This window comes from Equus caballus, chromosome 18 (genome assembly GCF_041296265.1).
Source record: "Equus caballus isolate H_3958 breed thoroughbred chromosome 18, TB-T2T, whole genome shotgun sequence".
NCBI classification, from domain to species: domain Eukaryota; kingdom Metazoa; phylum Chordata; class Mammalia; order Perissodactyla; family Equidae; genus Equus; species Equus caballus.
In genome coordinates this window covers 15,826,758-15,846,075 of record NC_091701.1, presented here as the reverse complement: position 1 = coordinate 15,846,075, position 19,318 = coordinate 15,826,758, and the positions used below count along the sequence as shown (strand labels likewise).

Below are 19,318 nucleotides of genomic sequence, written 5' to 3'. Positions count from 1 at the left end.
ATTTCTGATTAATGATGTATGTACCTACCTGAATGTGTTTATGTTCAATGTTATCTTAATTGGCTTTGTGAATACCCAGCACTAACTTTCACTCATCAGATTACTGTATAATCCTCTACAAGGCTTGAGCGGGCTGACTATTAAACAGATGCATTAGAGAGTATGCTAGGCATGAGGGTTATCTAAACACACTGCAATGAAATGAGCATTCAGTGCACATCTAGTACCTCCTGGGTTGTCAGGCTTGTTTTTATTGACATGGTGGTTATCTAGATGTCCTTTCAAGAAGATGACCTTGTTTGATAGAGAACTATTTCTTTTTAATCAAGGTTGTAAAAGCATCTGTGCTCTTCTGTGATAATCTTGAAAGTCATAGACACTTTTGAACTATATCACAGTGTTAGGTGAAAGATTCATGTTGATCTCCCTGAATTACCAATGTTTGTTTTCAAAGCATTTGTGAAATAATGTTTGGAAATAAATTGACACCTGAACTAAGTATCTGGTAACACAGGCCAGTTCCCTCATGTGATTTCCTAAAATGGAAATCCTGTAATCTAGCTCCTTCACCTTGGAATAATACACACAATGTCAGAATGAGTAAAGGGCTTTTGGTAGTCATTGTTATTTATTGTTTATTCTTTATTGTTGCATAGCCAGTCACTCAAAGAGAATGAAAAAGAATACAATGTCAATAGCTCCCAAATGTGTTCACTTTTTACTGTCCCAACATATGTCCTAAAGTTAAAAAGCAATAAAAGATTATTGCTTCCACATTCGTTAGCTTTGGTTGTGGCAGTCAATCACCCATAGAAGTCAGAGCCACATCAGTTTTTTTTCCCATCCCTGTTGCACTATCATCTGTAGCCATTGTTCTCATTTATCATTAAAGGAAAAATGAACCAAGGAAAGTGCCAAGACTCAGAAGTGAATTTGAAACGTGGGAAAACTTTCATCACTTTCCTTGAGGAAAGGTACTCTCGTTATGTTAAATAAACAATAAAAATATATAAGATTAACATTATAAAAGGATATATTATCCCATCTACTTTTAAATGGATTAGTAGTTTTCCAGTTTTAAGATATGTATTTATTCAAGAAAAAGTGATATGAATTATGGACAGATATACTTTGATAATTTTAGATGAAACTCACTCTTGTCTTTGTTGCTTTATCACTTCTAGTTAGATCATAGTTAGAAATGTCAATAGGATTATTTTAACAGAGTCTGATCCATCTATAAACTCAAGAAGTAAAAGAAAAATATAACTTGGTCATGTCTGAGTGTCCTTGCTGGGTTATGTAACCTGAAAACAGTTTTGATGAGGTTAAGGATATTAATTTAATTTTTTCAATAAGCTCTTTTGAAAAAATAGAAACATAGTGAATTTTTATCTTTATTTTTATCTTACCCTCTAGTTTCCACACTTAATTTCATTTTGACTCAAGCACATTCATTGATAATGTATTTTGCATTTCTTACATCATTCCAAAAGGAGATACTGCATACAGTCAAGTAATTATAAGCAACCAGAGTTACATTCCAAATCTTTTGATGTTCAGTTAAATTTTTATTGTTGGGTTAAACACATATGATTCACAAAACATAAGTTTGCAGGTGGGCAATCAAGCATGGTTATGAAAAGTGTGTACAAGTGGTCTTTCTGAATACAAGTTGCAGTGCTACAAGCTTTATTGATCAGAAAGGCAGATGCTGTGTTACTTGTTGATCATGTTCAGTTTCTTCTTTAGTTTTGGCCCAGAATATTCTTGCTGTGCTTTTGGCCACAACTTTTTGATTATTCAAATTACTGGTCTGCCTCCATTGAGCTAGGATTTTCAGGGTTAATGTCTGCAAAGTTTGGGACACTTTACTGCCTTAAATATTTCCCCATGTTTATTTATATTCTTAACAAATGGTCCTTGCTTCTGTCCACATACCTCTGTACAATCCCAGATTTGCCCCCTCAGCATATTGCTGGGTTATTAGTGTGAGAGTTGATCTAACAACATAGCAGAGAGTAAATGTTCATGACCATTTTGTAGTTTGATAAAGTGATGAATTTTTTGGATACTTTCCTCGTGAACATGCTCATCACGCAAACGGTTGCATGTAATTTCAAGACTCATTTATGAACTTGACCTTAAGAACTGCTTGTTTAGAGGTGCCTTTGAATGCATTTCCTTGGATATTATCGTTATATGTGAATGTTTTCTCTTGTTCTTTTATCCTTTGGTTATATTAAACTGCTTATTAATAGTTTGGAAAGCAGTACTCAAAAAATTAGAATATCTCTTTCCCGTGTGAATATGTGATAAAATTTATTGCACTTATGTGATTTATTAAACTGAATCACCCCTGAAGCAAATACATTATTAAGTAGTTAAAAAATTCATGACATGTCCTTAACACAGTGAGAGCGCCTTAGAGGAGCTCATTCATCCGATAAGTATGTGTTTAACAAAATTGCTTGAAATGAATCTCTTTTATGGGTTTTTGTAATTATTGTTCTTATTTAAGACATATATATATAGCGTAAATAACCGAATGTGTTTTTCACATAGGGTCCTGGTTTGTTTTTGAATGCAGATAGTCTCAGTCATTCCTTTGTGAGTATGCAATAAAATGCTTTGTTGCATTATTAAAACTGTTCAGTAGGCTGTGGTGTCCTAGAACATATTCTCTCCATTGTACGTAGCTGCCTTTCTATTTTGAGATTTAAAGGAACATTGCAGTGGAAACCTTCCATGATTTCTTATTGTGCATATTGAACTCCAAGCTTAGTCATTTGGTTGCAGAATGAGGATGTTAAATTTGAACTTTCCTGAGTTTTCAGCCAGATATGTTCAAAACAAAAAGGCTATTCAAAAAAAGGTCCATTTCCTGTGTTATCTGAAATAGAAGTGTTTCTCTACTTATGTCACATTTTGAGATATACTGAATCAAAGTGGCAAGCTTGCCTCAACAGCCCACTGGAATTTCCCTGTGGCTGCAGTCGTAAGCAGAGCACAACTCTTTAAGAACTGCAGCTTTCCATTTCGTTAGCACTTATTCATGTTTAGATTTGTGTTATTGCTTAAGCCTTACATACTTTGACTCCATATTCTGAGTCAGTGTCCATGACCTTTTTGTTGGTACCACCCTTTTCCTCATTACTACTATTACTGCTAGTACCATCATCTCTAAAAATTACAATTTATTGAGTACTCACACTGTGACTAACACCAACAAAAACACTTTATTTATTTTAATCATGTTGCAGATAAAGAAACTGAGATCTAGTGATATTAAATAACAGGCAGAAAAGCACAAAGGAAATGCGTTAGGAAAATAATTCCTTTTTTGGTGGTCTACACAAGTAATCCAGAAATACACATTGAGAATATTATAAACTACTATACAAACTCTTGCTAATTGGGCACTTATGGTGTGATAGGGATACATTATTTAATTTACATTATTTATGATTTACTTAAATTGTTTGAATAATCTTAAAATTATTCTTTGCTTTCCCAGCTACATTATTTGCATCTGAAAGAATCTTGAAATTTTGCCTTCGAATCAATCCACATACGAGTTGCTGCAGTTTTATGCACTTCATCTTTTATTTCTGACATTTTTAATATATTTATTTATATTCTTAAAGATCTATTTGTGAATAGCCTTATTTTTGAGTAAAAATGTAACTTGAAGACAGGAAAGAAAATTTTCATTTCATCACAATTTTATCCAAGTCCTTTATAAAAATTCTCAAATGATTCTGTTGACTAGCTGAATTTACCAGCTCAGCTGTGAATGAAAGGAAATGAATAAATGGACTTCAGATTAATTCTTTTAAGAAACTAGAAGTAAATTCTCTTATTTAAATTAATTCATCACGGACTTTTGATTATGGAAATATGAAGATGTTGTCAAATTATCCCTAAAAACAAGATATAATAGTAGAAAAAATTGTCAAAAACTAAATTACAGAGTTCTAGATACCAATAGAAAGCAGACAGCAGATTGATAAGAATTTACTCTTGCAATAAATGTAAGAGCTGCAGGTTAGAAGACTGAGTGCCTGTAGCCTCCTTGCCTAGCTGCTTCCATCTTTAATCCCCACCTCAGTGGGGCCAGCAAAAACAATAGTTTTAACAGCTGGCGTTGAAAACCGACAGCTTTGAGGCCATAGGGAACTGGCTCAGTTTGGAGAAGTAGGTGAAAACCTATTAGTTTGGCACCTGAAGGTGGGAACTTAAATGGGAACAAATGGAAAACCTCACAGCTTTGTTAGCCCAAGGTTGTCCTCCTGGTTAGGGTGAGCAATGGGCCAGCCAGATTTTAAGCAGGAGATGCTAGAAATAAGAGAGCCATAGCAGGTCTGACATAGGCTCTCCACATATCGCCAGCTGATGAAAAAGTATTCACATCTGTCAGGGAGACCTGAGAGGGCTTTGAGAAAGATAAATGCTGAGGAAGGCTTGAGAACTAGCTACAACTTTAAATGCATTTCCCAAACCACTCACTAATCAATTTAAAGAGGGTAGGCACCTCATGGGAACAGGGACTTTGAGAACATCCTCTGACCAAATAATTGGCTGGCCACTAAACTATAAAGATACTGGAGAGAGTTCTAGAAAACCAGGTATTAAAATAATGAGAATAATATAATAAAAATTTTTAAAAACTAAGTAGAGAATCAATGGCTGCACATCATGGAGGAGACAGATTCTACAGTAAGTTCAAGGAAATTATTAAAAAATTCAATAACCCACAGAAACATAAAACATATTCCAGAGTTGGTACGATATGTTTTCTAAAATGTTGTTTTCAATAAAAAATTGAGACATTAAAAGAAATGCAAAAATGTGACCAATACTCAGAAAAAGTATCAAGTCAATAAAAATGGACTCTACATAGGACCAGGTGTCTAATTTAACAGGAAAACGTTCAAAACAGGTATTATAAATATTTTCAAAGAATTAAAGGAAATTCTGTTCAAAAATAAGGAAAATATAATGGCAATGATTCAACAAACAGGGAATATCAATAAGGAAATATAAATTATATGTTACGAATGAAAATAAAAATTGTGTATTTGAAAAGTCCAACTACTGAAATGAACAATTCATCAGATGGGTGCAATGGTAGATATGAAGTTTCAGGAGAAATATTTAGAAAGTTGATAGCAAATAAATAGAAATTATCCAATCTGAAAACAGAGTGTGAAAAAAGTTCAGGAAAAATAACAGAGACTCTCAGACATGTGAGACAAAATCGACAATTAGATGAGGAAACAATAACCTGTAGGTCCAGAAAGCTAGTCCCTAGAGCAATACACACACAGAAACAGGTATACACACACAGAGATAGTCAAAAACACACACATAATCAGTAGAGGAGTTAAAATGATAAATAAAAATACTTGTTTAACAGAAAAGGGGGCAGTAAATGATAAATGGAGTATTCGTGATTATTGGATAATTTCTTTGTATTAATACAGTATATAATTGTCCTTAAAAGACTAATTCTATGGTGCTTTCTGACAGATGTAATTGCTCTTTTCTGAGATGTCTCACTGTGTGCACCATGGCCACAGTCCGTTTTCTGAGGGATTCCCTACATATGGGCCACCAAGCATTGTGCCCCAGAACCCTCCCTTTTGGAACATGGCTAATTGGACCATTGAAGAGCATCAGAGGGAGAGGCTGCTTTCGGTAGGCTGGCCGGGAGATTACAGAGTGGCCAGTCCACAAGCTCTGCCCGGCAGGTTACGCTGCTGAATAGTAATTGACAGCTATTCAGCCGCACTTCGCTTTCTTATGGTGTCTGAATGTAAAATATATAAAAAGCAGATGCAAAGAGAAACAGAGGGAAAAGTCAGTAAACAGAGACCACGAGTCAGTAAAATTCATGAAACAGTGAAGTGAATTTCAAAAAGCAGAAAATAGTGGCGGAGCTCCCACAACAGTGGAACGCTAGAGTAGGTTATCTCTGTGTATTGAGGTTTCTGTAAATTAGATTCCTTTCTTTATATTTTCTCTATTTTTTAGGTAGTCTACAATAATAAAATGTTACTTTCACGATCAGAACAGTATATTCAAATAACATAAGTGCATCTAAAATTTTGAAAAAATCACTGGCTTGATTTAACTAGATTTTCCTTTGTTTATCATCATGACTCTACTAAAGCTACCACATCTGTTGCTTTATGAATAGAATACTGATTGGGCAAGCCAAAATACAGTTTTCTAGATCTCATATTTAGACCACCGTAAAAAGCCTTGTTTCTGAGTAAAAGCCAGACAAATGTTTCTACCCTGTGTTTCAGCTCAAGGGCATTGTGGACAGTGGGAAGTTTCAACATATCAGTCATCAAGTTTATTTCTCCAGCTGCCTATTTTAACCATTTGTCCAAGAAAGGTAATTCTACATCTCTCAGTGATTTCTGTTTCACTCAGTTTCCTCTGCCATACAGATGCTTTGACATTCTGGCTAGAGCCTAAGGGATTTGATATATGCTTCTGATTCAGTGGTCCAAGATGTTAGAGATATTCATTTCATTCTGAGGAAGAGCCGTGAGCCTCTTCCTTCCATTAGTATCAACTAGGTTTATGCCACGTTTATCCAGGTGCTACCTGGATGATTAATAAAAACATGTAATTACCATGCCCACAATGCTATCAATGTGGAATCAGATTTCAGACCCTTATTTCAAACCTAGATTTTAAAAATAATTTAATCTAACTCTATCATTGTGGTGGTGAATAAATGTAGTCTAAGACAGATAAAGTGACTTGCCAACAGTATACAAAAATCTCATGGCAGAGAAGAGTCTAGATCTATATCTTCTTATTTCCTGCCATTTGCTAGTTCTGCCATATTCTAGGAAGGCACATTCCCATTCATCTTTTATCCCAACACTTAATATCATTCTTGACACATAGTAGAAGATCAATTAATGTTATTTAAATGAATACTGAGTCCATTCTGTAACACATATCAGAGACATATATAATTTGCCTTTGAAGAAACTTTTATTTCCACAGTATACATTATTATGGCAATTTTTGAGACTGATATATATTTAACATCAACTAATATTCATTAATATATATGAAGTTTTGCCTGGATCTCTGCCAGCATCTGTCCAAAGAAAATAATATAAAATTAGCCTTGCTTTTTAAATATTTAATGTTCTCATACAAAGTCCAAAAAAATAAAGAGAGAAAACAAAACTTCAAGGAAAGTACTGAGGTCTTGAATCCTTGGGCAAACCATATATCGAAGGCCAAACCGCAGAGCCACCATTTCCCAAGTCAATGTCAAGATGTCACACAGTCTTCAGGAAGATCCTGGGAAAGAAAGCGCTGTATTGACCCCAGATATCCAGATTCCCACTGATAAGTCACGTTTGTTAAGATGAGGACAGATTTCCAAGATCAACTTTGAACCTTCCTGTGTCACTGGGAGGCTTCCACATTATCTCAGATCTTAGCATTCCTGGTGCCTTTTTCTCTTCTTGAATTCTGACTTGTGCCTATGATCTGTGGTCCTGTTGTTGATCTAGCCATACTAGCCTATTTGCCTGGTAAGAGAGATGTTTAATTCTTCTCAAATTTCTCCTCTTGCCTTCCTAACTGGCCTTATACTTTGTTTCTATTTATTAGTATTCTGTCTCAGCACCTGTTTTCTAGCTCTACCTTGGCCGGTTTCATTGTTTATGACTTTTTGGTTTTGATGCCTAAGTGGGTCTTTGGTTCAAGCCATAGCTATGCTGGAAAATTCCGTGATCCCATCAAGGACCAGATATTTACACTAACAGCTGCTTCTATGCCTATCTTTGGCATCTGTGCCCATGTAAATTAATATTCTATCAATGGTTGTTTCTAAAGGGTTAACCTGTAAAGTCCATCCTTGTGTATGTGATCTCTGGTTAAAATTAAAATAGGTAGTTACGTGGTCTATGTTAATTAAAAGGTCCATTAAGGGCACAATGCCAAAAGCTAGGCAGATGAAAGTTTGGCAAGTGTACAAGGCCAGAAACTTAACTGCACCTTTCTTTAGTAAGGTTTCTATTGACTGTAATTCTCAAATATATGACCTTCCCTTAATTTTGTGCTTATGCATAGTGAGGGTCCTGTTTGTCTTTGTACTTGCCATTTGCATGATATATATGCATGTGCCATAAGTGGAGTTTGCATATATATATATGTGTAAAGATAGGTTTCCTGACCTGATGTCACTGGGAAATAAAGCAGATTTTGTAGATGGTTCTGTCTGTATATCTGCTATGGTTATGTAAATATATACACATTTATATTTATTTTAATGACCACAATATTTGAGAATATTTACAATGAGTTTTTAATATAGTATTCTACTTGTAGGATTGTAGCTATTTCTTCATACAGGTTCAAAAGGAATCATTACGTAAATATGAAAACAAAACAGTAAACTTGAAGTCATTTGTGTTTACTCTATCTCTTGAGAATATCAAATTAATTAGACTGCAAGGTATCCTTCCAAAATGAAATTATATTTTGCTGCTTACAACTGGATTATACTACAAAATATGTTGCCATAGAATGGCCCCTCCAATGTCTGTGGAGCAGACATTTTTCTTTGCCCAGCCACTGAGGGAAGTAACAAGGTGGCTACAATGTTGGTAGAATGCAAAAGTCAATCCACATTTCCTGGTTCTCTAGTGTGTGGTAGAGTGCACTTTGGGATTTTGGAGGAGGGTTAATCAAGGTATTCCTCCTTATGTTCTCATAATTTGCAGAGAAATAACCATGGTTTCATGGTTATTTCAAGCGGAAAACAAATCAGCTTTAAACTAGTAGATTCCTCAGTCGGTAGCTAATGCAGGTGGATAAGTAGCATTGAAACCAAGGCTAAATCTAGCCAAAACAGGTGCATTAAAAATTGATAGAACATTCTGGAAGATCCTGAGCTATACCAGCCTGTAGTATTTCCCTGTCCTTCCTCTTCCTTGTATCAACTACTTAACTACTAACTTAAGCTTATAATGAAGAATAGAAACTTGAAAACTCTTTCCTAGACATTCATGTACTCAAAATTCCATTAAATGATTAATCAAGTCATCAATTAATTAAATCAAAATTTATGTGTGTGCCTTCCATAAGGCAAGTATTTCACTAGTTCTGTTCTTATAAGAGATAAATAAAATAAAGCATTTCTGGCCACTCAGAGGTCAAAGTCTTTTGTGGGAGTCAGACCAATAAAAGGGCAATTATAAGGCTGTGTTCTAGTTTCATAAATAGCAATTTGCATAAAGAGATTGAAATCTGTGAGATTTACAGAATTTAGACCTAGGAGAGACTGATCGTGTCAAAGGGCTGCTCTAGAGGAAGGTGTGTCACTTGCTGTGTTATTGCAGCTTGGTGACATCCTGTGAGTCTTTTTATTTTATAGCATTTCAGAAACTTTTTCTGTAATTCATATATAGGGAGAGAAATTCTGTCATTTCCACTAATGCTTGCTGTATAAGACTGATATAATCTTGTGCTAGTTTTTTCTGTGAAGAAAAGATATTGGACACAGGGGCATGTGTGTGAATTAAGTGGACCTTGGTACAAATATTTCAGAGCTCTCTGACAGAGATCCAAGTCTTTCAGTGTTAATTTCTTGGCCCTGTACGTTATAGGTGGCCAAGGACCCACTGTAAAGATAAGATCAGTGAATGTGAACTCTCAAAATGATGTAAAAATGTCACCTTTCTGGCTCTTAGATAGTGATGTCAACTCTTTCTAACGGATATGGTTACTATGGTGTTGGGAGAGGAGTACAATTTGGAGGAGACTGGGAAAGGATCTGCAGTTTGGAAGAGGGGTTACCTTATAAGTTTTGGTAATAATTTACTTCAATATTAATGATAAATATCATAACAACAATATACTTATTATAGCAAAGTCTTCTATATATAAGCAATATTCTCAATGTTTAATGTATTAATTCTTTTGATCTTTATTACAACTCTATGATGTAGTTTTCTATATAACCCCATTTTATATATGAGAAAATGGAGGCAAAAGGAGGTCAAGTTGGCCACGATCATGACTAACAGGTGTCACAGTCTGGTTCTAGGTGTTAACCCCTGCAACATTATACTGCCTCTGAATTTATAATGCTTCACTCTTTCTCCCATACTGTGCTTTGTGTTTGTTGTAGTTTACGTTAATTTTTCAGTTGAATGATCATGTTTTTCAGGTGTTCAGTAGTGCCACCAGTGTATTGTTATACGATTAATTTTGATTTTTCTCTCTCTAATTTCTTTTTCTTATCTAATTGTGTTGGCCAGCACTGCCAGAATAGTAGTTGTGATAATGGATATTTTGCCTTAGTGGAAACACATCAGTTGTTTCCCCTACTATGTGTGATCTTGGATTTGAAGTTTAATAAGATTAAGGTTCATGTGAGAAAGAAACTGCAGTAATCTAGGTGAAAACTAGTAATGTAAATAGAAGTAGTGAGAGTCAGACTCATTTTGAAGATGGAGTTTGTAGGATTTCCTGATGGATTGGATATGGTGTGCAAAAGAAATAGAGGATTCAAGGATGACTCCATTTTTTTTTATCTGAACAACTGAAATGAAAAAATGCACTACCTATCAAGATGTGGAAAGTGTGGGAGGAACAAGTTCGAAGGAAAGATCAGGAAATTTTTCTTTGACATATGTGCTAGTCAGGGTTCTCCAGAGAAACAGAAGCAATAGGAGATAATAGATAGATGATGATGATAGATCAATAGATAGACAAAAAGATGATGGATGGATTTTGAGGAATTGGCTCAAAGGATTGTGGGGCTGGCAAATCCAAAATGCTGGAAATTCTGACAGAGCTGATATTGCAGTCTTGAGTCTGAAGGCAGTGTGAACACAGAATTCCTTCCTCTTTAGAGAACTTCAGTCTTTCCGCTTAAGGCCTTCCACTGATTGGATGAACCCCATGCACAATGTGAAGGATAATTTTCTATACTCAAAGTCTATTGATTCAAATATTAATCAAATCTAAAAAAACCCCTTAATAGTAACATTTAGACTTATGTTTGACCAAACAACTGGGTACCATAACCTAGCCAGTTGACACATAACAGTAACCATCACAACATATTAACTTTTAAATGCCTATTAGATATCCAAGTAGAAATGTCAAATAGCCAGTTAACTATGCAGATCTAATTATCAAGACAGAAATACAAGCAGGAGACATAAATTCTTGGCTCATCAGCACACAGGTGTCATTTAAGCCTTTCCACTGGCTGAGAAAGTCTTGTCGCAGTGTCCAAGTGAAGAAAGTGGTTCAAGGAGGGAGTGATTAATGCAGTGCATGTGTCAGGTAAGAGTTTAAAGATTAGACTACTGGTGATAGTACTGTACAGGTCATTGTTGTCCCTGATAAGAGCAGCTTCCATGTAGTAGTAAAGCTATAAGCTTGATTGAAGTGGAACCAAGGAAGAATGAGAGAGATGAATTAGAAATTGCTTTCGAGCAATTTTGGTGTAAGGAAGAACAATAAGAAGGGACAGTAGCTATGGGTGAGGCGAGATATGGAATTGACTGAATTTTTTAAAATGAAATACATTTTAGCATACTCTATATTGATAAGAATGATCTAGTAATGAGGGAAAGATTGATGCAAGAAAGAGAGATGCAATTGCCAGAGGTCTGTTCCTGATGAGATGAAAAGGTTAGGATTTAAGTCTCAAAAGGAGGTATTTTGAGAGAGTGGAGCATGATAGTGGGTCCACAGTAACAGGGAAGGCAGAGCACATAGAAACAGACAGGTGCATAGACAGGGTGCAGGGAGAAGGAGGGAGCGCTTTCCGATGGCTTCTCTTTCCTCTGTGAAGCAATGCCACCTGGTGAAAGTACAGAAGAGGAAGGAGGTATTGTATATTTGAGGAGTGAGGAAAATATATGAGTTGATTGTCTAAGAGAGCGGTACATTTGTACAATTTAGAAACAGCTATTCCTTCAAAATGATGCTTTTTTGTCATTTGCCAGAAAATGGCTATAATAAATCTACAAATGTACAATGACTATGAATGTAAATGGTACCCTCTATGGTTGAACAGTGCCCCCAAAATACAAGTTGATGATAATGCTAGGAAAATATGGTAAGAGTGCCTAGTATTCATTTGCTGACTGAATGAATGTAAAATAGATAATAATTCCCTTAAAAGGAAACTAATGAGATCTATTTAATTTAAGATGGGTAACAAAGGTAATACCTATAGCTTGCTCTTGGAGGTATACTAAAATTTGGAGTGGGATTAAGAGACAAAGCCCACCACTAGCTTCATGATTTAATGTTTTGCCCAATTTATCACAGTGCCCAAATTATTAAAGTAAGCTTTTATACATTTAAAAGTAGGCCATCCTTTTCTGTTCTTTATGACTTAAATAAGATGAGTCCATTTTTCCCCAAAAATGTATGTGCTGCTTGAATTCTATAGAAAAGAAAGAACTAAAATACATTTTAAAAATATCTAAAGCCATTAAAATGTCCCCTGGTGATATTTAAAATGAGAAATAGGCCACTACTTATTTAAGTAGTATATTAGTAATGTGGAATCGGGTTGAATCTTCCCCTCTTGGGGTTCTGGAACTCTTCACTTGCAACTGCATATATCCATATCTGACATATATTGTTGTTAACTGAGAGATAAAGAATGTCTTATGAAAGTACTCTTGACTGAGGTTAACATGCTTTATGTAAAATACAAAATGCAAATTATTAGAGGTAAAGGTAAGACTTTGGTGTTTTTCCAGGATATTTTGGTCTGATACTTAGTAAAGCCAAATCCCGTCTTGCTAATCATGAATTTTTCCTGGGAAGCTGTACATTTGGGTATCAAACTATCACCGGAACGATAACCACGTAAATGTCCTATGCTGCAGTGCAGACATCTGGACAAAGAATGAGTTGGCACAACTGACTTAGACTCAAGGACTGAGGAGAACTTTCTATTTCCCCCTTAATAAGTGTCTTGTTACTGGTATACACAAGCATGCTTGCAGGAAAGAGAGAGATGTGACCTAGCCACAAAAATATCTATTTAGAGTAGTCACCTCTTATCTGCGGGGGTTACATTCCAAGACTCCCAGTGGATGCCCAAAACTGCAGATAGTACCCAACCCTATATATGCTATGCTTTTTCCTATACATATATACCTATGATAAAGTTTGACTTATAAATTAGGCACAGTAAGAGATTAACAAGAGTAACTAATAATAAGAACAATTATAACAGTATACTGCAATAAAAGTTACTATAGATCTTAGCAACCTTAGTGGACAATGTTTTTCTTTCCTTATTAAATTGAGAACTTTCACCGTTTCACCTAATGGAAGCACTTTACGGCTTCTCTTTGGCATATCCAGATTGCCAACATCTCTACTCTTGTGCTTTGGGGCCACTATTAAGTAAAATAAGGGTTACTTGAACACGAGCATTGTGATTCACTGATGGTGGATCTGATAACCCAGACGACGGCTAAGTGATTAAGGTCAGGTAGCACATACAGTGTGGATACACCAGAGAAAGGGAGGATTCAAGTTCTGGGCGAGATTTCACTTCAGAACAACACACAATTTAAAACTTGATGGCAAGGTCCGAACTGATATAACCTATCCTTCTGGTTTTATGGATGTCATCAGCATTGACAAGACTGGAGAGAATTTTCATCTATTCTGTGTCACCAAGTGTTGCTTTGTTCATCATATGACACCTGAGGAGGCCAAGTACAAATTGTGGAAAGTGAGAAAAATCTTTATGGGCAAAAAAGGAATGCCTTATCTGGTAACCCATGATGTTTGTGCCATCCGGTAGTCTGATTCTCTCATCAAGGTGAATGACATCATTCAGATTTATTTGGACACTGGTAAGATTACTGATTTCATCAAATTTGACACTGGTAACCTGTGTATGGTGACCAGAGGGGCTAATCTGGGAAAAATTGGTGTGATCACCAACAGAGAGCTAGGCCCTGGTTCTTTCAATGTGGTTCATATGAAGATGCTAACGGCAACAGCTTTGCCAGCCAGCACTCTAACATTTTTGTTTTTGGCAAAGGCAACAAACCATGGATTTCTCTTCCCCGTGGAAAGGGATCCACCTCACCATTGCTGAAGAAAGAAACAAGAGACTGGCAGCCAAACAGAGGAGTGGGTGAAATGATCTCTGGGTGACATGATTGGAAGAGTCTTTGCACTTAGTTAAAGATAATATAGCATGAAAAAATAAAACTTATGAATTGCTTATTTCTGGAATTTTCCGCTTAATATTTTTAGATTGCAGTTGATCATGGGTAACTAAAACCAAGAAAAGTGAAACGACAGATATGAGGGCATCACTGTATATAGTTACCACAGAATAGAGTTGAAATGGAAATGCAAGGGCAAAGAAGAAATGAATGGTGGATGATTGCTTATTAAGGCACTATTGTATTCCAAAAAATGCCTTATACTCTGACCAATGAGATTTGCAACACATGTTTAACAGAAAGATCTGGAAAAAGACTGTGTAGAGCCACTAATAGTTTTAGAAATAAGCCAGAAGCCAAATGTAATGTTTTGAAGATGATGGACTTCTTCACATATTGACCTCAATTGACATAATTTGGGGGGTGGCAATTACTTTGTAAGACATCTACTTTAACTAACTGAGAGGATCAATGAGGTAATGGAAATCAAGAGAGATTAAATGACTTGTCTAGAGTTTCAGAGAAACTTAATGGAACCAGCACCAGAGTTTGACATTTTTCTTGTGAATTTTTCTGATTCACACATTTCATATATAAAATCTGACTGCTTTCATAGGATTCAGAAATGTCTGGCCAATTGGTGGGAATATACCACTGGGAGTCTATTTCACATGAAAGACTGAGATATGTCGTGAAAGAGAACTATACCTAAGGCAAGTTCTTTCGTGGCTTTGTCCAATAACTAAATCTGAGTTTGATAGAACCTTCTATAAAAGGGAGTAGAGTGAGGTCAGGAAGTGAATTGTTCAAGGACCTGAATATCTATGATTCCCATTTATTGCTCTGGCACAGCCCACATGGACTAGAGACCAAGGAGTTAGAAACTATGTGTAACAGAATGAAAGAACTACTTTCACGCTAGATAGTGTAAGACATAGGGCTCAAAATTTATACTGCTGGGTCTCTGTCAAACAGTTTAATAAAAACAGAGTATGATGCTCTCCTCTTTGGCACAAGACATCATATTGCTTAGACACACTGAGGGCTCACAAAAATATAGTGCAGTTATAACTTTGGCTTGTCAAGGATGAGGAAGTCAGACATTCCTGAAAGTGAAGACTGATAGAGACATCCTCTAAGATAGAACCTCATCTGTGATCCAAAAGAAGATGGTCCTCGCTCCTTTCCAGGTAGCAGTGGTAGCAGTGGTTATCAAGAGGCATCAGCAATGTCTCTGTGACAGCAGAACCTGTATGGGAAGACATTAGTAGGAGGACCATGTAGAAGATGGGGGAAAATGTCTCACCTAGAAAACTATCAGATGACTAACAAATGAGTCAGAAAACACTGAGATAAAATGATAACATGTGGAAACAGAAGCCAGAAATACGTCATTAATCTTACTGTTAGTATGACCCAATTTGCAATCTTTTTCCATGAGGTCTTCTGAAATTGGAACTGGTGGCAAATACACAGGGCTGTTGCTGCCCCAATTCCAGGGGCCAACAGTCACACTTTTAATCTGTAATGTAGTGGCTCTACGTCAATTTGTTATTTTTTCCTCTGTCTCTCCTCAATTTCATTTAATTCACCAATCATTTATGAAGTCCTCACCATGTTCTTACCATTAAGAACTTCATACCTGTGTGCATGCATAGAATATCAAAACTGATAATGATCTTCAGTAACATCAGTTTATTTATATTAATTTGAATCAATTAGACTAGGACAAATAGCGAAAAATATAGGAGGGAATTCCATGAAGGACTAAATTAAATATACCTTCATTTTTTTTTTTTTTTACTTCTTTTTAAATGTAAGGACATCAAGTTCAAGGACTACTTTCTATTTCAAAATTCCCTTTCATCTCTAAACAAGTTTAGAGTCCTACCCCCACCCCAAGGCCCTTTATAGATTAGACGATATAAATAGGAACTTCAGCTCACTAGGTTTTATTCCTGGAGCAGATGAGAAGTGACTCCTCTGTGGCGAGCCTCTATTGGAGATTCCTTAGCGAACTCAAATAGATTCAAGGGCTAAAATTGTTGATGCAAAGCTTTTAAATGAGTTCTGTTACTTTGAGGTGAAATCAGTCGTCCGAAGGATCGTTTACTGTGAGAAGCAGAATGGAAACTCCTTAATAGTATAAATTGTTATACTGTTATTTATAGCACAGGCAGCATAGAGTTCTCAAGTTTGATTTAGTTCTTTCTTCCCAATAAATACATTTTAGTATTAGTTTTTTGTTTCAACCAAGGGTGTTTGAGAAAGCAGCTCCATTTGAAGGTTGTTCTTGGCTTGACAGTTTAGGGAGGAAGTCTGTGTGACTATGCCAGTAGTATATTTTCTTGTGATAAGAATGTGCATCATTCTTCTAAGCAAATAACAAAATTATTTACTCCAGATAAAAAGTTGTTGGTAGACTGAAATTGCGAATGTTGAAAGTTCTACTACCCATGGATCTTAATTTCCCATGACTTTCATTCTGTCCTTATAGATTAGAGAATGACTTGATACATTTCCAGTAAATAATCACACATCATATTCCTAACTTTCTTTTTTTAATCCTAAATAAGGTTGAGTTGAAAACGAGAAGACTAAGTCATTTCCAGTGATGTTAATTCAGATATTATGGGTTAGTTCAATTAAGGAGGATGAATTAAAACTATATAAATTTGTTCATGTCGCTGTGACTTTCTCAGTGTTGGGTCTATTTGTTCTGACACATTAATATATATGTCAAACTTCTTAGTCATTTAGTGTTGAAAGAGACAATGAAATTCTTTCAACTTCCACTCCTTTACAATGTGTAGCCACAGTCCTGAAAATATCCTAGCTGAGTTCTCTCTCGAACCTTGCTATCCAATTGAAATATAATGAAAGCTACAAATATAAGCATCTGATGTTGAAAAAAATAAAGTAGGCGAAATTAATTTTAATAAAAGAATCCATTTAACTCAACATAAATTTTAGCATTTCATCATGTAATCAATATAAAAGTTATTAAAGATATGTTTCATATTCTTTAAAATATGGTTTGTATTTTATACTTACAGAAAATTTCAACTTAGACTAGTCAGATATAACGTGCTCAATGGTCAAATGTGGCTAAGGTGTCCACTGTATTTGGAAAGAGAAGTTCTAGGGTATGTTTTCTTAATGATATAGAAAACTATTATTTTGAGGAGGCATCATAAGAAATAGGATTTTTAAATGTTAATTAAAAATTCAAATGTCATGTGCCATGTTTTGTATAATATATGTAAACAAAACAAAATCATGTCTTTTAAGCAGAAGTTGTGTTCATATAGCTTGCTGTCCCTATCTGTGGAAAGTTTCTGCAGAAGAAAGAACTAGAGATGAGGGAAAGAATGGCTTTGCCTGGGATAGTGGCAGAGAAAACTGTGAGGAAAGGATGTCCCAAAGCTAGTTAAGCAAATTTTAACTTAGGTGTTGGACATCACAAATTATATAGAGAGCATTTATGGAGAGAAATATTATAATGTTAACCAGAATTCATTTTTTGTGAAAATATTGATGTACAGAACTTTATCATGAAATACCTAATTACGATTAGAATATGTAACTTAATGGCTTTCAAATATTTAATGTTACTGTGTCCTAAAATATTATTATTTTTACCACAGATTTTTCATCTTTGGTGTAGGGTTGAGATAAATTCTTACCAGGTAGGAAGAAGAAAATAAAACCTTAAAGAAAATTGAGAGAGGTGACGTTAGCAAGATGGAAGGCTAGGAGGTCCCGATGCTTGTCTCTCCCATGAAAACAATAAATAAACAACTTCAAACCGATGAAAATGGCTCCTGGAAAGCTATGGACTAGAACCAAGAGAGAGCAAAAACCCTACAGGGCTCGGGGTGGCCTGGAACGAAGGATGGCCACTTAGAAAAGCATAGGAAACATTTTATCTGTGTCACCTCATCCCCCAGTCCAGAGCAGCATGATGCCAAGAGACATACCCTCAGAGAGATTTCATCCCACGGAGAAAGGGGAGCAGGAAAACCCCTGGCAAGCCTCACTGCTGGAGACATTTGCAGCCTTTGCTGCCAAGGTCCCCGTGGTCTTCACCGATGATGATCCTAGTTAGTTCAGTTGCCTGGAGTCCCAGCCAATGCATCAGCTCACCTGGCTAGACCTCTTGCTACAGTGAGACATGTCCCCACAGGTTCCAGTGACAAGCTCTCTAGGATCAGGATGCCAGGGTGCCTTGTCATACACAACATCAGAGCTGCTGCTGCTCTGTACCCCACCCCAGGTTCCAGGTCATAGTTTTATTCTACCATTATCAGGGCATCCACTCCTGCTTTGAGTCCTGCCCCCACGTACCAGTTTGCAATGCTGACCCACTATTACCAAGCTGAGCTGCCACTGCCCTGCAACCTGACCCCTGGGTCTCAACATGTGGCTTTAAGGGGCCACTCTCAGCAACATGCTGCTGCTGTTCTGTGACTGCCCCCTGGGGCCAGAGTTGGGGCATTGACCCACCATGTCCAGGCTGTGCTATTCATCCTGTGCCCTGAACCTAAGCCACTGTTGTAGCCTATCATCCCAGGGCCTGTGCCTCTGCTATGCCTCCCCTGCACACACCACCTGAGTCACTGCAGTGAACCCCAGAAACCCAGACTCTGGTTCCACAGGTGCACACTCCTCCGCATTAGAAACTAGTGCCACTGCCGCAGCAAGTGCACTTACTCCCCATGGCCAAAGCAATGTGGTATTTCGATGTGTGACTAATCCCAGGACCCTAGCTCTGCTACCTTCTGAGTGCCATCATGCCAGACCAGCTACCAAGAGGAATCCCTTTGGCTAGAATTTATTCCCATGGGCAAAACAAGAGGATAAGGAGATCCCAGCAGCCATTGTGGCCGAGGATTCAGTGGCCCTAGCCACCACTGCAATCTGCAGGATCCTCCTAGTTTTTGCTATAGAAGACCACTGCAGTCTGTGCTGATGTTGACCTCAGCTGATGAAGTTGTATGGAGACTATGCTGCTGTGTGCTCCCCGGAACCAATGACACTAAGCCCCACCTAGCTGATACCCTCCCAGCCACCTTCAAGTGAAAATCTTTTCACACTGAAGCCAG

The 19,318-nt window shown here is 36.7% G+C and overlaps 1 protein-coding gene and 1 pseudogene across 4 annotated transcripts in view; both read left to right on the top strand.

Moving 5' to 3' along the window:
• The window catches only part of DPP10 (dipeptidyl peptidase like 10), a 1,231,994-nt gene that overhangs the window by 843,236 nt on the left and 369,440 nt on the right, over positions 1 to 19,318 (top strand). The gene's annotated exons all lie outside the window — the stretch shown is intronic.
• Positions 5,653 to 14,183, top strand: LOC102150697 (small ribosomal subunit protein eS4, X isoform-like; annotated as a pseudogene).